General features: G+C 43.3%; 1 protein-coding gene across 2 annotated transcripts in view; it reads left to right on the top strand.

The window, feature by feature from the left end:
* The window catches only part of dnajc3a (DnaJ (Hsp40) homolog, subfamily C, member 3a), a 132,336-nt gene that overhangs the window by 876 nt on the left and 109,620 nt on the right, over positions 1-21,840 (top strand). The gene's annotated exons all lie outside the window — the stretch shown is intronic.

The following is a 21,840-nucleotide window of genomic DNA, read 5'->3' as shown; positions in this document are numbered from 1 at the left end:
GGGGGGGAAAAAAACGCAATGAAATTGCCACATGATTTTCCAGAATCTTTATTTATTATTTGAAAATAATGGCCAACTGGAAATGAGAGGACACTGGTTATTTTGTTGTTGAATGTTATAAACCACTTATTGCCTTTGTGAAGTGCTGAAACATCCCTGTTTCTAAAGGGCGCTTTAGATATACATGTTTGCTGGTGACTCCTGGCTTTTGTCATCTGTAACTAGCTAAGGATTGAATTAGTTGTGAGTATTAATTTGGATACTAGAGGTGAAATACTAGTAGAATCTTATTCTCAAGTATATTTCTTCAATATCCTTTTGTGAACATTGTATTATCGAGCACCGCACAAAATGAATGGAACTAATTATTTGCACTGAACTTTCTGTCCAAGGTAAAAGTGGACTGTTGATTTGGGGACAGTTGGAAAAATATAACTTGCATGATCCATGAGTATGTTAATTGTTGGCAAGTTCATTTTTTTTAAGTGACATTTGCAATTTTCTAATCCAAAGGCACAATTCCTGAATCTAGAGCTTTGAAAAATTGAGTAACACTTTTGATCAGTGGGAACATAGAACAATGGTGTGGAGATGCCGGTGTTTGACTGGGGTGGACAAATGTAAGAAATCACACAACACCAGGTTATAGTCCAACAGCTTTATTTGAAATCACAAGCTTTCGGAGCGCTACTCCTTCGTCAGGTGAAGTGGAGAGATGCATAAAACACAGCTTATATAGTCAGAGAATAATGTCAGATGTTTACAGGTAATCTTTCTAACTGCCATTTATCACACCTCGGCAGAGAGATAATCACAGCAATCAAAGGTGTAAATGGTGTCCAAACATTGTCAGGTGGGTTACATGTAGCGTGACATGAATCTTGGGTTCATGTCATGCTGCATGTAACCCCACCTGATGTAGGGTCATCCAGACTCGAGTCGTCGTTGGCTTGTTCTCTCCACACAGATGCGGCTGGACCTGCTGTGATTTCCAGCAAAACAAAATGTGTTTTGTGTTTTTTTGTTTTTCATACAGACCCCAGCATCTGCAACATTTGACCCCTTGTGACCCCACCTCATTGTTCTTTGACGTAATGTTTTCCTGACTGACCTGTTTGGACGCCATTTACACCTTTTGATTGCTGTGATTATCTCTCTGCCGAGGTGTGATAAATGGCAGTTAGAAAGATTACCTCTAAACATCTGACATTATTCTCTGACTATATATAAGCTGTGTTTTTATGCATCTCTCCACTTCACCTGATGGAGCAGCGCTCCGAAAGCTTGTGATTTCAAACATAGAACAATGCATACAAAAGCACTATTAGAACAATGCATACAAAAGCACTATTAGAATGTTGTCTCAGTGTATCTCTGTAAAAGCTTATTTTTCTGTTGCTAGATCCAGTTATCCAGTGTATTTTGTCATGTTGACTATGGTGGTGGTGTCTTCAAAGCAGTATCTATTGCTACTGAAGGGGTCAAGATCACTAATATTGCAAAGCTTGTCACATGAAGAACATACTCCCAGCCATGTTTTATTTGGGCACATTTGTCTTGTGTTTTCTTCTTGGAATCAATTAGCAGTTCCACAAATTTGACCTGGATGGTAGGTCAAGCTGACTGTGCAATTAATACTCGATGACTGAATGTTAACCTATATGGGAGTTCTATCTGCTTTTACCCTCTTGCCCCAAATTGATGTAACTCTGCCGCTGCATAGTACTCTGACAAAAAGCTAGTAAAAATTAACCCTATAATAGCTTATTTGTAAAATTCTGTTGTCTGTATTAAACATGTATAAAGACCTACATTGACTCCTGATCCTCATTTAAATTCTCATCCTTGTGTTTGAATCCCTTAATCGCCTCACCCCATCTATCTCTAACATCTGACCGCTTCACCCTACCCTGAACTCTGCTCCTCCAAGCCTGGTCTTTTGTGAACATAACATTAAACAATAGGAGCAGGAGAAGACCATTCAGCCCTTCAAGCCTGCTCTGCCATTCAATGAGATCATGGCTGATCTTCTACCTCATTTCCACCTTCCTGCATATCCCTTGATTCCATTCGTATCCAAAAATTTATTGAGCTCTGTCTTGAATATACTCTGACAGCACCCACAGCTCTGAGGTAGAGAATTCCAAAGATTCACAACCCTTCAAGTGAAGAAATTTCTCCTCCTCAGTCCTAAATGGCTGACCCCTAGTTCTAGGCCCCCAGCCAGGGGAAATATCCTCCCAGCACCTACCCTGTCAAGCCCCTTAAGAATTTTATATATTTCAATGAGATCACTTCTCATTCTTCTAAACGCTAGGGAACATAGGCCTAGTCTATGCAATCTCTCCACATGGGGCAATTCCCTCATCCTCAGAATCAGTTTAGTGAACCTTCATTGCATGCCCTCTAAGGCAAGTATATCCTTCCTTGGGTAAGGAGATGAAACTACACAGTACTCCAGGCGTGGTCTCACCAAAGCCTTATGTAATTGTAGTAAGACTTCTTTACTCTTGTACTCCAATCTCTAAAGGCTAACATACTATTTGCTTTCCTAATTGCTTGCTGTATCTGCATTTAACCTTCTGTGATTCGTGTACAAGGACACCCGGGTCCCTCTGAATACCAACATTTCCCAGTCTCTCCATTTAAAAAAAATTTTGCTTTTCTATTTTTCCTACAAAGTGGCTAACTTCACACTTCTCCACATTATATTCTGCCATGTTCTTGCCTGCTCACTTAGCCTGTCTATATCCCTTTGCAGCCCCTTTGCATCCTTGCATCTTATTTTCCCACCTAACTTTATCGTCCGCAAACACTCGGTCCCCTCATCCAAATCATTGATATAGATTGTGAATAGCTGAGGCCCAAACACTGATCCTTGCGGTACACAACTAGTTACAGCCTGCCAACCTGAAAATGGCTGCTAATTCCTATTGTTTTCTGTCCACTAACCAATCCTCAATCCAAGCTAGCATATTATCCCAGTCCCATGAGCCCTAATTTTGTGTAAAAATCTGTGTGGCACCTTATCAAATGCTTTTTGAAAATCCAAATACACTACATCAACTGGTTTCCCCCTTATCTACCCTGCTAATTACAACCTCAAAACTCTTAACAGATTTGTCAAACACAATTTCCCTTTTTATAAATCCATGTTGACTTGGCCCAATCCTATTTTTCTAAGTGTCCTGTTACCATGTCCCTAATAATAGATTCTAGCATTTTCCCTACTACTGATATCAGGCTAACTGACCTGTAGTTCCCTGTTTTTTCTCTCCCTCCTTTCTTGAATAGCGGGGTTACGTTTGCTACCTTCCAATCCAAGGTGACTGTTCTTGAATCAAGTGAATTCTGGAAGATCAAAACCAATTATCTCTGGATGCTAGGATGTAGGCCATCAGGTCCAGGGGATTTGTCAACTTTTATTTCCATTAATTTCTCTAGTACTATATCTTTACTATTACTTAATTTCTTTAAATTCCTCATTCTTGCTAGACCCTTGGTTTCCCCCCCCTACTTCTGGAATGTTTTTTGGTGTCACAAAGTATATGTTTAATGTCTATGCCACCTCCTTATTGCCCATTATAAATTCTCCTGTCTGCCTCTAAGGGACCCACGTTTACTTTTGCAAATATCTTCCTTTTTACATACCCATAGAAGCTTTTATAATCTGTTTTTATGTGTCTTGCTAATTTATCTTCTATGTTCTCTTTCTTTATCAATTTCTTGGTCATCCTTTGCTGGATTTGAAAATGCTTCCAATCCTCAGGCTTACTACTCTTTGGCAACATTATAAGCCTCTTCCTTTAAACTAATACTATCTTTTTTAACTTCTCTTGTTAGCCACAGTTGGACCATTTTCCCATGGGATTTTTAATTCCTTAAGGGAATGTATATCCATTGTGAATTATGAATTAATTCTTTAAATGTTTGCCATTGCTTATCTACCGTCCCATCTTTTAATCTAGTTTCCCAATCTACCTTAGCCAACTGGCCCCTCATACCTACGTAGCTTGCTTTGTTCAGTTTAAGACCCTAGTTTTGGACTTTAACTACTCTCAAACTCCATATAAAATTCTCATGTGATCACTCTGCCCCAGAGGCTCCTTTACTACAAGGTTATTAATTAACCCTTTCTCATTGCACAATAGCAGAGCTAAAATAGCCTTATTCCCTAGTTGGTTCCTTGACATACTGATCTAGAAACTATCTTTGAATATATTCTATGAACTTGTCCTCCACACTTACTGCAAATTTGGTTTGCCCAGTCTATATGAAGATTAAAGTCCCTCATGATTACTTTGTTACATGCACGTCTAATTTCCTATTACGTATATACTCTGCCCTTCACTACAAATACTGTTAGGGTGCCTATAAAGTACTTCCACCAGTGTTTTCTGCCCCTTGTTGCTTAGCGCCACCCAAACTGATTCTACATCATGATTTTCTGAGTGAAGATCCTTTTTCTCTGCTGTCTTTATACCATCCTTTATTATCGGGGCTACCCCACCTCCTTTTACATTTTGCCTATTCTAAAAGTCAAGTATCCTGGAATATTTAGTTCCCAAACTTGGCCACTCTGCAACTACATCTCTAATGGCTATTAGATCAAACCCATTTATTTCTATCTGTGCTATTAATTCATCATTTTGTTGCGAATGCTTTGTGCATATAGATATAGTGCCTTTAGCTTTAATTTTTTCTATTTTTCCTTGATGTCACTTTAGTCTCTAAAGCCCTATTAGCTTTGTTAAGCTCTCCCTTCCTGACCCACTCTGCATATTTTTACCCTGATCGCTACTCTGCTCTACAGCTGTGACATTTCTTACTGCTTTTGAATTTACCCTTTCCTGAATCCCCCACCCCTCCCTTTATTAGTTTAAAGCCCTATCTACTGCCCTAGTTATTCAATTTGCCAGGACATTTATCCCAGCCCGGTTTAAGTGGAGCCCGTCCCAACGGAACAGCTCCCTCTTTCCCCAGTACTGGTGCCAGTGCTCCATTAATCAAAAAGCTTCCTTCTCTTTGCTCTGCCATTGGCGGCTGTGCCTTCCGTCGCCTAGGCCTGATGCTCTGGAATTCACTGCCTAAGCACGGTGGCATAGTGGTTAGCACTGTTTCCTCACAGCGCCAGGGACCCGGGTTTGAATTCGGCCTCGGGTGACTGTGTGGAGTTTGCACATTCTCCCCGTGTTTGCGTGGGTTTCCTCCCGGGTGCTCCGGTTTCCTCCCATAGTCCAAAGATGTGCGGGTTTGGATGATTGGCTATGATAAATTGACCCTTAGTGTTAGGGGGATTAAATACGTGGGGTTACGGGGATAGGGTGGGATATGTGTTGGTGTAGGGGTTACGGGGATCGGGTGGGATATGTGTTGGTGCAGGCTCGATGGGCCGAAATGGCCTCTATCTGCACTGTGGGGTTTCTCTGATTTCTGAAGCCCCTCCACTTCCCCTATCTCTCTGCCCCTTTTTAAGACCTTCCTTAAACTCCATCTTTTTCCCTCCAATTACCTCCTCCTTTTGCTTAGTGCCCATTTATTTCTGATTACGCCTCTGAAGTGCTTTGGGATGTTTTTCTGTGTTAAAGGTGCTAGTTGTTCCCGCCAGCATCAATTTTTTTTTTTGCGGAAATGGATTTGCTCCTTAGTGTTGATGCTCTGGAGCGGAATGCTTTTTCCCCTCCTGGCATCAAGACATTTTACAAAATTACACTCCCAGCACTGGTTGCACCCACTAGGAATTCATATCGGGAATTTTTGCGTGTACTACCCACTTTGTTAATGGATGGAAAATTATGGTATGTGCCCAAATGCCATATGTGATACTGTGCCAGGGGTGTAGTCTTGTAAAATTATTCTTGTTTGAAACTAGTACTCCTAGGTTATGTATCGCCTGGACCAGATTCAGAGTAAAGATCCCTATATTTGGAGGCAACCTGAGGGCACATCAGTGAGTTTTGTCCAACCATTGATGTGAATGCTCCAATCCAAAGAAATGACTGCAAGTTAAGTTCCCTGATGACTGAGCACATGCCAAATTTCACTCCCTGCACTGCTCAACTGGACAGCAGTAGGGGTGCTTCAATTTGTCTCAACTTCCTGGGTTAGGTAGGGCAACATCAGCTGAAGTTCCTGCTCCTGATTATTCCGTATCTACTGCAATTGCACATGTGGGGTCATTAAGACAGGTTTAGGTTCTGCTGTGTTGCACTCCTAACCCTGTGGTCAAATAGCCTGCTGGCTCTTGCCGTGAAGGCTCACAAAGTAACTACTTGGCTGAGGTACTGGAGGGCGACCAGTTCCCAGGGAACTATACCCCAGAAACAAAACAGTGACTTCAGAAGGAAAGAGGAGAAAATGGAGTGGTGGTGGTGGAGAATTGTGTTCAATTTATAAAAACAAAAAGTAAACTGGTCTTCTAACAGTTCAGATCTGCGTTGGATTAAGCACTCCTGAAGGCCAGCCATTGCAAGGTAAAATGTTAAAATAGTTCCTTTTTGGATGGGAAAATAAAAAGGCTTAGAGTTTATTTTCAGTATAATCTCAATGTGTTCTTTTGCTTTTTTTCCTCCTACAAGTAAGTGATTTTATTTGTCAGCAGGTCAGGCAGCATCTGTGGAGAGAAAGAGTTAACATTTCAGGTTGCTGACCTTTTGTCAGAACTGGAAAAGTTAGAGATGTAACAGATTTTAAGCAAATGCAGGGGGAGAGGGGAGGAAAGAACAAAAGGGAGGGACTGTGACTGACTGGGTGGAAGGCAGGCGTGATTAAATGACGAAAGGTATGATCGTACAAAGCATAAGGAGATGGTAATGGGACAAAAAAGGAACAAAAGATGGGTCTAGAAGAGGTATGGCAGAATCATCAACAGCTGCCATCTGGAAAAAATAGGGGCAGAGGTTATGGTCTGAAATTGTTGAACTCGATGTTGAGTCCAGAAGGCTGTAAATGCCTAATCGAAAGATGAGGTGCTGTTCCATGAGCTTACGTTGAGCCTTGTTGGAACAGTGTAAGAGGCTGAGGACACAGAGTGGAGTGGAGAATTAAAATGACAGTTGACGGGAAGCCTGGGGTCACGCTTGCAAACTGAACGGAGGTGTTCCGCAAAGCGGTCACCCAATCTGCGTTTGGTCTCCCCAATGTAGAGGCGACTGCATCATGAGCAGTGAATACCGTACACTAAATTGCAAGATATACAACTGAATTGCTGTTTCACCTGGAAGGCTTGTTTGGGGCCCTGGATAGTGGGAAGGGAGGAGGTAAAAGGGCAGGTGTTGCATCTCCTGTGCTTGCACGGGAAGGGGAGGAGGTATTAGGGGTGATTGAGGAATGGACCAGGGTGTTGTGGAGAGAGCGGTCCCTTCGGGAATGCTGAAAGGGGAGGGGGAAGGTGTGTTTCATGGTGGGATCACATTGGAGATGGCGGAGGATGAGCCATTGAATGTGAAGGCTGGTGGGGTGAAGGTGAGGACAAGGGGATCCCTATCGTGGTTCTGAGAGGGAGGGGAAGGGGCGAGAGCAGAAGTGCGGGAAATGGAACGGACATGGTCGAGGGCCATGTCAACCACTGTAGAGGGGAATCCTCAGTTGAGGAAAAAGGAAGACCTATCAGAAGCACTAGTATGGCATTGTCAGAACAGATGTGATGGAGATGGAAAAATTGGGAGAATGGAATTGAGTCCTTGCAGGAAGCTGGGTGGGAGGAAGTGTCCAGGTAGCTGTGGGAGTCAATGGGCTTACAGTGGATGTTTGGCAATGGCCTATACCCAGAAATGGAGACAGAGAAATCGAGGAAGGGAAGAGTCGGAGATGGACCATGTTAAGGTGAGGGAAGGGTGGAAATTGGAAGCAAAGTGAATGAAATTTTCTAGTTCAGGGCGATAGCAGGAAAAGGCACCGACAGTCATCAATGTACCAGGAAAAAGAGGTGAAGGAGGGGACCGGAGTAGAACTGGAACAAAGAATGTTCCACATATCTCAAAGGCAGGCATAGCTAGGACCCATGCAGGTTCCTATAGCAACACCTTTTAATTTGGAGGAAGTGAGTGGAGTCAAAGGAGAAGTTGTTCAATGTGAGAACAAGTTCAGCCAGGCAGAGGAGGGTGGTGGTGGATGGGGACTGGTTGGACCTCTGTTCAAGGAAGTAGTGGAGTGCCCACAGGCTGTCCTGGTGGGGGATGGAGGTGTAGAGGATTGGACGTCCATGGTGAAAAGAAGTGGTGTTTGCCTGGGCTGCTGTGCAGAGCCATGCTGCTCTGAACTCTGGTTCTATACAAACTGCTCAAATTTTCTCAATAGACCTTGATGTACAATAGGATTACATAGGATATACAGCACAGAAACAGGTCATTGGGCCCAACCAGTCCATGCCAGCGTTTTTGCTCCACTCGAGCCTCCACCCATCCTTCCTCATCTAACTATCAGCATAACCCTCTATTCCTGTCTCCCTCATATGCTTATCTAGCTTCCCCTTAAATGCATCTATACTATTTGCCTCAACTACTGCCTATGGTAGTGAGTTCCACATTCTCACCACTCTCTGGGTAAAGAAGTTTCTTCTGAATTCCCTATTTGATTTCTTACTAACTGTCTATCTTATATTGATGGCCTCTCTTATATTGATGGCCTCTAGTTTTGCACTTCCTCACAAGTGGAAACATGCTCTCTGGGCTTGATTTTAATAGCCCTTTGGAGGTGGATCAGCAGCAGAAATCAGGAAAAAATGGCTTGAGACTGCCATTCCCGCCCCCGTGTGATTTTCGTGAGTGTTGGGTCAGCTGCTCCCAAACTGACCCGGTGGGACAAGTAGTTAAGGCAGTTAACAACCTGTTAACTGCCTTGCTAATCCTATTTTTATAGTGGTTTCCCATTTTCATGCTTCTGGCTCCGGTTTCCCATCTTGTCAGAAACACGTCAGCTGTAAGGAGATAAGCTGCTGGAGGACATGATTTGTAGTCATTGGTGCAGCACTTTAAAAGTGCTCCTGTAACATGGCTGACATTCAAATGCAACAACTTTGTTGTTGGAGGTTTGGGATAAGATTTTACATATTTACTGACCATATTTACTTACCCCCTGACAAAATTGCTGGCCGAGAGGCTAGCGATGGCATCACCATGGCCAGATTTTCTTTACTTGATGCTGTAAACCCTGGCTGCCACTTGATGCGCCAGGTTGACACTATCCCACACCAGCACTGTGAAGCATCCCTTTAATGTCCAAGCCATTCCATGCACACGCATCATTATAGCGGGGGTGGGGGAAGTTGTGGGGGAGGAGACCGTTACGACTGAACAATCACTGGAACTCAGTAAGACACTTCTCAGATCTGTCCAATAAGGGGCACTTTTGGAAAAAGATATTGCACTGTATGACAACACATGACCAGAAACTTCACATGGCCATTGGCTGAACCTTTCAAGTGCCTACCCTTGTGTACTGTTAGTTGATATGCTTGCAGTAGGATGAGGGTGAGTGTGCGGGGTGGCGAGTGAGATGGGGGAAGTGATAAAGTAGATAGAGGGTTGGGATGGAGGTTCAAGATAAGTTGGTGTCCTGGGGCAGTCTCTTCTGCCCTTGGAAGGGAAGAGAACATCCCTACGTGCTGTGACTCCCTCCATAAGCATATGGAGGGAGTCATTGGAGAGCCTGGGTGCAATTGTTCATCTTTGTACAGTGTTTGCAGCATCTCTGTGCTGTCAAACTGACAGATCAACTGTCAAAATAAAATTGTGCATGGTCCCTTTAAGGAAACCGGCAGATGATGCATCATCAAATGGCCTCATCAGACCTGCTTCCTGTTGATTGGCCAGTAGGGCCGGCTTAACAAGGCCAATCAAGGGAAAATCACATCTGCGGAGCTGAGGCAGCTGGGTGTGGGACCAGAAACCAGCTGACTTGCCCCCATCCCGCCTCCAGAATTAAATTCGTGGCCTTTGTCTGCTTTGTCAAAACCTTTCACAATTTTAAAGACCTCTATTAGGTCATCTCTTGGCCTTTTCTTTCAAGAGAAAAGAGACACAGACTGTTCATCCTTTCCTCATAAGTTCTGGTATCGTGCTTGTAAATCTTTTTTGCACCTTCTCCTTTTTCCTTTTTCTGGCAACCAGAACTGTACAAAATACTCTGGTCTAACGAAGGTTCGATACAAGTTTAGCATAACTTCTCTCTTCAATTCTATCCCTCTAGAAATAAACCCTAGTGCTTGGTTTGCCTTTGTTATGGCCTTATTGACCTACATAGAAACATAGAAGATAGGAGCAGGAGTAGGCCATTCGGCCCCTCGAGCCTGTTCTGCCATTTAATGAGATCATGGCTGATCATCCAAATTCAGTACCCTGTCCCTGCTTTCTCCCCATATCCCTTGATCCCTTTAGCCTTAAGAAATATGGCTTACCCCTTATCCTTAGACTGTGACCCCTGGTTCTGGACTCCCCTGCCATTGGGAACATCCCTCCTGCATCTAGTCTGTCTAGTCCTGTTAGAATTTTATAAGTTTCAATGAGATCCCCTCTCATGCTTCTAAACTCTAGTGCATATAAGCCAAATCGACCCAATCTCTCTGCATACATCATTGCTGCCATCCCAGGTATCAATCTGGTGAATCTTTGCTGCACTCCCTCCATGGCAAGAACATCCTTCCTCAGATAAGGTGACCAAAACTGCACACCATACTCAAGGTGTGGTCTCACTAAGGCCCTGTACAACTGCAGCAAGACATCCTTGCTCCTGTACTCGAATCCTCTCGCTATGAAGGCCAACATACCATTTGCCGCCTTAACCGCTTGCTGCACCTGCATGCTTACCTTCAGCGACTGGTGCACAAGGACACCCAGGTCTCGTTGCACTTTCCCTTTTCCCAATCTATTACCGTTCAGATAATAATCTGTCTTCCTGTTTTTGCCATCGAAGTGGATAACCTTGCATTTATCCACATTATACTGCTTCTGCCCAATCTCCCAACCTGTCCACATCATACTGGAGTTTCTCGGCATCCTCCTCACAGCACACACGCCCACCTAGCTTTGTGTCATCTGCAAACTTGGAGATATTACATCTCGTTCCCTCGTCTAGATCATCATTAATATATATTGTGAATAGCTGGGGTCCTAGCACCGATCCCTGCGGTACCTCACTAGTCACTGCCTGCCACTTGGAAAAAGACCTGTTTATTACAACTTTTTGCTTCCTGTCTGCCAACCAGTTCTCTCTCCAAGTCAGTACCTTACCCCCAATCCCATGTGCTTTAACTTTGCACGCCAATCTCTTATGCGGGACATTATCAAAAGCCTTCTAAAAGTCCAAATACACCACATCCACTGGTTCTCCCTTATCTGTTCTACCAGTTACATCCTCAAAAAATTCCAGTAGATTAGTCGAGCATGATTTAGCTTTTGTAAATCCATGTTGACTTTGTCCGACCCTGTCACTGTTTTCCAAGTGCTGTGCTATTACATCTTTTATAATGGACTCTAGCATTTTCCCCACTACCGATGTCAGGCTTACCAGCCTATAATTCCCTGTTTTCTCTCTACCACCTTTTTTAAACAGTGGGATTACATTAGCTACCCGCCAATCCATGGGAACTATTCCAGAGTCTCTAGAATTTTGGAAGATGACCAGCAATGCATCTACTATTTCTAGGGCCACTTCCATAAGTACCCTAGGATGTAGATTATCAGGCCCTGGGGATTTATTGGCCTTCAATGCTGTCAATTTCCCTAACACCATTTCCCTACAAATACTGATTTCATTCAATGCCTCCTTCCCATTAGACCCTATGTTCCCTGAGATCTCTGGAAAGTTATTTGTGTCCTCCTTTGTGAAGATAGAACCAAAGTATGTATTTAATTGGTCTGCCATTTCTTTGTTCCCCATTATAAATTCCCCTGATTCTGACTGCAAGGGATCTACGCTTGACTTCACCAATCTTTTTCTCTTCACATATCTATAGAAGCTTTTGCAGTCAGTTTTTATGTTCCCTGCAAGCTTACACTCATTCTATTTCCCCCCTCTTAATTAATCCCTTTGTCCTCCTCTGCTGAATCCTAAACTGCTCCTAATCCTCAAGTTTGCTGCTTTTTCTGGCCAATTTATATGTCCTCTCCTTGGATCTTATGCTATTCCTAATTTCCCTTGTTAGCCACGGTTGAGTCATCTTTTTTTGTTTTATTTTTATGCCAAAGAGGGATGAATAAATTCTGTAGTTCATCCATGTGATCTTTAAATGTTTGCCATTGCCTATCCTCCATCAACCCTTTAAGTAACGTTCCCTAATCCATCCTAGCCAACTCTCGCCTCATACCATCGTAGTTTCCTTTAATTAAATTCAGGACCCTAGTCTCTGAGTCAACTACTTCACTCTCCATCTTAATGAAGAATTCTATCATATTATGATTGCTCTTCCCCACAAAGCGCAACAACATTGCTAATTAATCCTTTCTCATTACATGATACCCAGTCTAAGATGGTCTGATCTCTAGTTGGTTCCTCGACATATTTGTCCAGTAAACCATCCTGTATACACTCTAGGAATTCCTCCTCCACAGTATTGTTACTAATTTGGTTAGCCCAATCTATATCTAGATTAAAGTCACCCATGATAACTGCTGTGCCCTTATTGCACGTGTCTCTAATTTCCCGTTTAATGCCATCCCCAACCTCAGCATTACTGTTTGGTGGTCTGTATACAACTCCTAACGTTTTTTGCCCCTTGGTATTTCTCTGCTCTACCCATACAGATTCCACATCTGAGCTAATATCCTTCCTTACTATTGTGTTAATCTTCTCGTTAAGCAGCAATGCTACCCCACCTACTTTTCCTTTTTGCCTGTCCTTCCTGAATATTGAATACCCCTGGATGTTGAATTCCCAGCCTTGGTCACCCTGGAGCCATGTCTCTGTAATTCCAATTACATCATATCCGTTTACATCTATTTGCGCAGCTAATTCATCCACCTTATTATGAATGCTCCTCACATTAAGAACAAAGCCTTCAGGCTTGTTTTTTTAACACACTTAGTCCTTTCAGAATTATTATTTACTGTAGCCCTGTTTGATTTACACCCTTGATTTCTCTGCCTTCCACTTTTGCTTTTCTCCTTCCTGTCTTTTTTGTTTCTATCCTTGCTTCCCTTTCCTCTGTCTCGCTGCACAGGTTCCCAACCCCCTGCCATTTTAGTGTAACCCCCTGCCCCAAACGGCACCAGCAAACACTCCCCCTAGGACATCGGTCCCGCTCAGGTGCAAACCATCCAGTTTGTACTAGTTCCCCCCCCCCCCCCCCCCCCCCCCGAACCGGTTCCATTGTCCCAGGAATTTGGATCCCTCCCCCTTGCACCATTCCTCTAGCCACGTATTCATCTGAAATATCCTTCTATTTCTACTCTGACTAGCACGTGGCATTGGTAGCAATCCTGAGATTACTACCTTTTGAGGTCCTATTTTTTAATTTACCTCCTAACTCCTTATATTCACCTTTTTAGGACCTCATCCTGTTTTTTTTAACCTATATCGTTGGTACCTATATGCACCACGACAACTGGTTGTTCACCCTCCCCCTCCAGAATGCCCTGCAGCCACCCCGAGACATCCTTGACCTTGCACCAGGGAGGCAACATACCATTCTGGAGTCTCGTTTGCGGCCGCAGAAACGCCTGTCTATTCCCCTTAAAATAGAATCCCCTATCACTATAGCTCTCCCACTCTTTTTCCTCCTGTCCTGTGCAGCAGAACCACCCACGGTGCCAGGAAGTTGGCTGCTGCTGCCTTCCTCCGATAAGCCATCTCCCTCAACAATATCCAAAGTGGTATATCTGTTTGAGAGGGGGATGGCTACAGGGGACCCCTGCACTACCTGCCTGTGCCTACTATGCCTGGTGGTCACCCATTCCCTTCCTGCCTGTGCAGCCTTTTCCTGCAGTGTAACCAACTCCCTAAACGTGCTATCCACGATGTCCTCAGCATCGCGAATGCTCCAGTATGTATCCATTCGCAGCTCCAGCGTCGCAATGTGGTCTGTCAGTAGCTGCAGCTGGATACACTTCCTGCACACATGGTCGTCAGGGACACAGGAAGTGTCCCTGATTTCCCACATAGCATAGGAGAAGCATGCCATGGGGCTGAGCTGTCCTGCCATGTCTTAACCTTTAATTAATTTAAATTAAATCAAATCAATACCACTAATTACACTACAATTAAATGATATACTCAAGGGCCCTTGGTTACTAGCACTCCCCGATACACAACAGAGCCCTTAGAAACTACAGGAAACTTCCTGGTATCCGGCATGGACTGGACCGAGCTGGTGCCGGCCCATCAAAACTGCCGGAGAACCGAGCGCTATAGTTAAAATATACAGAGCTTCTGAGCTCCATCTAAAGCAACAAACCCTGTTGCCAACAGCTTCAAAACAATTGGCTCAGCTTGCAAGCGTCTCTGTAGCTTAGCAACTGCTTCAGCTAGACGCTTGCACGGCCACAAATGAGTGAAAAAAATAATTAAAAGTAAAAAAAAGTTATCTGAACCGACTCCTGAATTTTGCCAGTGGATAGAGCGGTCCGGATATTTAACTGCTGTTTAAATGAAAGTTTCCTGTATAACCACAAAAATTAGGACCACCTATATTTTATAAACTAACTGTCAAACTATGGGTGAGTATTTATACTACTCTAATCAGCTGTTTCCTCTTGCCCGCGTCACTTTTTGAATCGTGCCGTGGCTCCGGAACGCCGCCGCCGGTCTGAGATTGGTAAGCCTGTGAAAGTGAGTTTAAGTACTCACTGTGCTCTCTGCTCCTCCCGACACTGGCCTCTTTATAATAAAAAAAAAATCCCGCAACCTACGTCGCAACTTTTAATGATTTGTGTATTTGTACTCCTTTTTCTATTCTACCCCATTTAGATTCTTATTTTCTAAGTAATCTGTGACCTTATTGTTCTTGCCAAAATCTACACTTGTGTTGTATTACCCTCTTGTCCACCTGGTTGTTGTGCTCCAACTGCCGGTGAAATTTTTAATATTATGAAAGAACAATAGTTTTTTTTAATCATTGGGCACTTCAGACTTGTCAGTAGACTGTCTGAATTATCTTTAAACCTTTAGTACTGGCAACTTGACTTGCATTGGTTTCAGTCTGCTGGTACACATCATGTATTGCACTGCAGTGACATAAGAGACATAAGATAACCATGTGACACTTGTACACGCTAATGTATAAGTAGAATTGGATGCAAGGCAGAAGTTTAATCTAGTTATTGGTGCAAAATATGAATATTTTGCCATCCAGTTTTAAAGAAAAATACAAACTGGAGTGTAAAGCAGAAAAGGGTGTACCCTTAGAGTAAAAATAATTTGTGAATTAAACATTTGTTCCCATTAAGTTCTGTTGGCCTCATGAAATTGAAATATCAGATGCATTTTATAATCTCAAATTAATTTCTCTAGTCATAACCAAACCAAACATTGCAATAATCCTGACTGTTTTTCTGAAGAACAAATCTTGTGGACTGATGTTTTGGATATGTTATGCACTGATAAATTTGTACCAGAATGACTTGATTAGTTCAGAATAGATAATTGCACACATCTGACTTCTACTGCATAACAAACATCATTTTCGGGGTACCTCCTAAAGCTTTACAAATAAATGATTCACTTTAATAATCACTAGTGCTCTTTTAGAGTGCCTTGTTCGAAATTTCATTAGTATCAGAAGTTGCAGCAAAGAAAATTTGAAATAGATTTTGAAAAGTCGCTTTCTTGACTGTAACCTGTTAATCTATCTGCCATAACCTTTTAAATCCGATTATTTTTTGTGGTCATTTGGATGCATTATACTTTGAGCACTAATCAGTGTCAAGCATTCACAATTTAAACACCGTGACCGGAGTTTCCGCTCGATTTGCGTTGGCTTTTTTGGCGCAGTTAGCTCAATATTGGTGTAACCAGCACAAGATCACGGAATTTTCAGTGCAACGCGAGTTTCCACAATCTTTTGTGCTAATTTTAAAAACATGGCGCTAGAAGCAGGCCCTCGCCGACAAAACTGACTGCTTCCCCAGGGTAAATTAATCACCATTCGAAGTTTCCACTAGTTGCGCTCGTTTGCAAGCCTTTGAGGAGGCTCCAAAAATTAAGCTGGATCTTTTGGGTGCAAGGACACCTTTTTGAAAGGTTTTGACTGAAATTTAAAAAAAATATTTACTAAGGAACTGACTACTTATACCCCAATCTAACTAGAAAATAGTTTTGTATATTTTCTAAGTCATTTTCAGTTATTTAAAATCTTTAAACCTTTAGTGCTGGCAACTTGACTTGTATTGGTTTCAGTCTGCTGGTACACTCACAGGTGGTGGATTGACACTGATTTAAAATGCTTATTTTTTTGTGTGAACCCCATTTTCAGCTGTATTAATCAAATTTTCCCAAGTTACCACTCTTAAATATAAAGGAATATTTTGTAAAGAATTTTTTTAATTACTTTTTAAAACACTGCCCGATTACACTGGTTCATGGCCGATTTTTGGGTTCGGTGATCTGCAAATGGGTTTAAGTGGAAACTCGGGGGGTGGGTGGGGAACACTTTACAAAACGGGTGTAATTTGTGCCGGAATTGCTGATTGCACCCAAAGTGGAAACTCTAACCCAGTATGGCTGAATGCAGGGTAAATTCAAGTTATTCTAACCTAACCTAACCTGCCACACTGGTTATCAGTTTAATGCCAAATTTTGTGCTTTGTAGGAAATGGATTCAGGCAAGGCATACTTGTTTCAGGTAGGAATCTTGCAGCTGTCAGCAGAGGGAGGTTGCAAGGTTCTTTGTGATGCCATGTTCATACAACTAGTCCCAACTTTGTCACTTGTGTGTCATATGGTGAGATTCATAGTTTGATTTTTATATTCTTGGTAAAACATTTTTTTGGAACATTGTTAAAAGGAAAACATTTAGGGGGCTAAATTCGGTTGATTTGTGCCTCCCATGCTAATGGGGTGCAAATCAACTAGCGCCTGGGCGCGGCGCCGCTACCGCCTCCCGTGAAATTCAGCAGGAGGTTAGCGCGGCGCTGATGTCATCGCCATGCGCAGCGCCCTGCTCGCGCCCCGGCTGTAATATTGGGTGGCGCCATGTCCACCGGGGGCTTACCTGCTGCTGGGACGGCGCTAGTTAAAGGGGAGCTGGCGGGTGGCCATTTTTGCTGCCTGCCCCCATTGCTGTCCCCGGCCCCCATGATGCACCCCCCCCCCCCCCCCCCCCCCCCAAACTCCCTGCTGGGTGCCGGCTGCTCTCTTTGAGCCCGGTTCTTCTCTTGAGTGCCGGGCTTGTTTGCCGGCACTCGCGATCCCTAGTGGCCCAGCTGGGCGCCGGGACATGCTGCGTCAGGCCCCTCCCCTTTAATAAGGGGAGGAAGGCTTGCAGTACCGTGGCACAAGGAGGAAATAGATTTGGGTAATGCATTTGAGATCTGGTAAAGGAGTTTTTTGTGTGTAGATAGATTAAAATTACTTTTGTTTCTTTTGGTGCACTCTTTCTAATTGTTTTCAGTAGAATTTCTTTTGTACACAACATTAGGAATGAGTGATGCCTGTTGGATATACCTCAATATTTGAAAATAATGCTGGGCGGTGGGCAGAGACAGAGCGAGAAAGAGGTCAGGCCTATTTATTACCTACCTAATAGTCTCCCTACTTTTCTCCTAAATCATATTTTGATTTGGCACTTTGCTGTCATGGTTTATAGTAATTAATAGAATTTATAAGGGTTACCCTGTTAGTGTAACTGGATCTCCTCTACCATGTAAGGCAGCTCCAGTTTATTTATATCTCCTGAACATTTGCAGATGTTATAATTCAGTACTTTTTATGGTTTGCTAGTTTCAGCCAATCCTTATTCTAGGATGTTGTTTTCAAAGCTTTTGCTTACCTGTTAGACAAATGATTTTTGAAAAATTACTTTTGAAACTAGTTTCTTGAACTCTCAAGCTTAGATTTTCCAATTATGGTTGCAGTTTACACTCAAAATACGTTTCTAACCAATGACACAATTGTGAACTATTTGGCCTGGAGTTTCTGCTGTGGCTGCAACCCTGAAGTTTGATCTGATGTCAGAAAATGCCCAAGTATCCTCCCAATCTCATTAGAATACACCTGAACTTAAAATAAGCATAAATCGGGGGCCAAGGAAACGCTGAGCCCACAACAGTATATTTCTTCTGAGTCTTAAAATTTAAGTTTCAACTCATTTAACCATCATTCAGGCACAGCATGTTTAAAAACCTACAATCAGTAATTGTTATATCCGAGTGTAAGGTCCAATAACTGATATAAGTGAGACTTCAGGAACCCAAAACTTATCTTTTTAATTACACAGTTTAGGAGAGAACATAGCTCTTACAGCTACAGGCATGCACTTCTAATTCTTACTGCACGATGCATCCAAGATGGAGGATCCTATGAGTCATTCTACCCATAATGCAATGTTACCTTAATACTAGTAAATATAATCCCTTAGCATTTGTCTCCCTCTTGTGGATAATTTAAGCATTGCATTTGAGATTACGATATCCCCCCCCACCCCCCTGCCCTCTTAAGTTACAATAATTCTTAACAACATTCTTTAACAATAGTCCATCCTGAACGAATCTAGCAGGTCGTGATCAATCTCTCTGGTGGCTTGTGAGACTTTGTTGAATGTCTTAGTCAAGTCCCTGCTTGGTTGTGGTAGAGCCACCTGCTGCTCCTGAGCAGTACTCAGAGTATCTGACTCTGCTACGATGGTTTCCTCTTGATGAAGGGGTCCAGGTATAATTGTCTCTGTTCGTGGTGTTGGTACCACCAAGGCATTTGGAAACTGGGGGCCAACTTGTCCTCCAACATTTCCTCTAGAACCTCCAGTTCGATTTCCCTTTGTCTGGTCAGTATCTGATCCACATGTCTGCGTACTACCTGACCAGTTCCCAACATGACCAGTATATGAAACTGGACCGGTCATTGAGTCTGTGACGCCAGGAATTCATTTTGGACCATAACTGAAATTTCTGGTAAGGACTGCATCTCCTTCTCCAAAACTGCAGCTCTTGGTCCTTTTGTCATGGTTCTCCTTTTGTTTGATTTGTTGGTTTTCCACCTTCCTTTTTAGGTCTGGGTGAACCAGGTCAAGAGTGGAGCGCAGTCGACGTCCTAACAATAACTCAGCAGGAGAGAGTCCTGTGGTAGATTGAGGTGTTATTCTGTAGCTGAACAGAACTCTTGACACTTTTGCTGCCAAACTCCCTTCCGCACTCTTTTCATCATCTCCTTAAATGTTTGTACGGCTCTCTCCGCAAGTCCATTTGAAGACGGATGATATGGAGCTGAAGTCACGTGCACTATGCCATTGTTTCTCATGAACTCTTTTGTTTCTGTACTCACAAAACACGTGGCATTGTCACTTACTACGATCTCTGGTATTCCTTGATTACTAAAACTCCTATGCAGGCAGTCTATAGTAACAGTAGATGAAGCAGAATTTACAGGATACACATCCATCCATTTGGAATGTGCATCAATGATTGAGGAACACCTTTCCCATGAATGGACCTGCATATAATCTCCTCCATGGTTTATCCAGCCACTCCCAGGGGTGGAGCCGCTGCCGGTGCCTTCCTGTGTTCTTGACAAGTGCTGCATGTCTTGACTAGATGTTCTATCTCCTCATCTAGCTTTGGCCACCACAAGTAACTCTTTGCCAATGCTTTCATACGCGAAACTCCAGGATGACACTGATGTAGTTGCACTAGGATAGACTGTCGTGCTGGCTGTGGAATAATCACTCGAGCTCCCCACAACACGCAACCATCCTGCGCACCCAGCTCTGTTTTCCTGACACTAAGGTGTGAAATCAGTCCCTTCCGGATGTTGTGGCCAACCCCTCATTACATATTCTCGGACTCTAGACAGTACTGGATCCTTACCAGTCCAAGTCCTTACTGGTTCTGCGGTCACAATTGGAGTGTCCGTGTCCTCCAACATCAAAACCCTGTCCTCTGGAGCTGCACGGATAGGTGTACCTGGTAGTGGAAGACGGCTCAAGGCATCTGCGTTCCCATGGTACTTGCCCGCTTTGTAAATGATGACATACTCGTATGCCCGCAACATCACTGCCCATCTCTGGATTCGGGGTGACACCATCTGTGGTACTGCTTTCATCTCATTAAAAAGAGATAGAAGAGGTTTATGATCGGTGCATATGGTGAATTTCCTGCCATATATGTATTTGCGAAACCTCTAAACGAAACATTACTGCTAATCCCTCTTTATCTAACTGGGAATAGTTTTTTTCCGCTGGGGTCAGAGTTCGAGACATAAACCCGATCGGTCTTTCAGTTCAATCTTCCATACAGAGTGAAAGAACTGCCCCCACCCCGTAAGGTGAAGCATCACAAGAGAGAATGATGTCTTTCTCTGCATTGTAGTGAACCAGCACATCTGAGGATAGCATCAGTTTCTTGGACTGTTCAAATGAAACCCTCTGTTCCTCCTCCCACTGCCACTGTGTCTCCTTGCGCAGTAGTTTGTGAACACTGTTGACAAGTTTGGTAAAAACCTGTTATAATAGTTTAGCAGTCCCAGGTAAGCTTTTAACTCAGTCACATTTGTAGGATCTGGGGCCTCCTGCAGTGCTTGTACCTTCTCCTTGATTGGATGGAGCCCGGTGGCGTCCACTCTGTGTCCCAGGAACACGGCCTCATTCCCCAAGAAAGTACACTTACTCCTCGAGCCGTAACCCAGTCTTATCCAATCTTTGAAGTACCTCAGAGTGCTCAGATGCTCCTGGTCGGTTCTTCCCGTCACCAGAATATCATCCAGATAGATCGAAACGTGGAATCCCTTGCAGTACACCCTCAATAGTTCTCTGGAAGATAGCTGGACTAGATGGGACACCAAATGGCAAGCGGTTATAGGTAAACAAACCCTTGTGTGTATTTATGGTTACATACTTCTTGGATTCCTCATCTAGTGTAATTGCAAGTATGCATGACTCATATCCAGCTTTGTGAATTTCTTCCCTCCAGCCAGGTTTGCAAAAAGATCCTCAGTTTTAGGAATAGGATACTGTTCAAGTTTAGACACCCTATTTACAGTCAATTTATAATCTCCACAGATTCTTACCGAATTGTCTGGTTTTAATAGGATAAGGCAGGATCTGGCCAAAATGGACTGGGATCAGCTACTTGTAGGAAAATCCGCATCGGAGCAATGGGAGGCTTTCAGAAGGGAGATTGAGATCATACAATGGCAACATGTTCCTGTAAAAGTCAAGGGTGGTTCCAAAAACCACAGGGAACCTTGGATGTCAGGGGATATACAAGAATGGATTAGAAAAAGAGGGCTTTTGGCAGATACAAAAGGCTAAAGACGGAGGAAGCCCTAGAGGAGTACAAAAAGTGCAGGGGGATACTTAAAAAAGAAATTAGGAGATCAAGGAGGGGCCATGAAATAACACTGGCGAGCAAAATAAAGGAAAATCCTAAGATGTTTTATAAGTATATTAAGGGTAACTAGGGAAAAAATAGGGCCCATTAGGGACAAAAGTGGCAATCTGTGTGGAGCCGGAAGATGTAGGAGGGGTTCTAAATGAATTTTTTGCATCTGTTTTCACTATGGAGAGGGATGATGTAGACATAGAAATAGGGCGGGGGGGACTGTGATATGCTCGAACATATTAACATCGAGAGGGAGGAGGTATTGGTGGTTTTAGCAGGCCTAAAAATGGATAAATCCCCAGGCCCGGACGAAATGTATCCCAGGCTGCTGTGAGGCAAAGGAAGAGATTGCGGGGGCTCTAACACATATATTCAGAAC

The sequence above is a fragment of the Somniosus microcephalus genome, chromosome 10 (genome assembly GCF_052327205.1).
Source record: "Somniosus microcephalus isolate GS21.2 chromosome 10, FLI_Smic_1.0, whole genome shotgun sequence".
Lineage (NCBI taxonomy): Eukaryota > Metazoa > Chordata > Chondrichthyes > Squaliformes > Somniosidae > Somniosus > Somniosus microcephalus.
The sequence above is the reverse complement of the archived record's forward strand: the minus strand, read 5'-3'. Positions and strand labels throughout refer to the sequence as shown.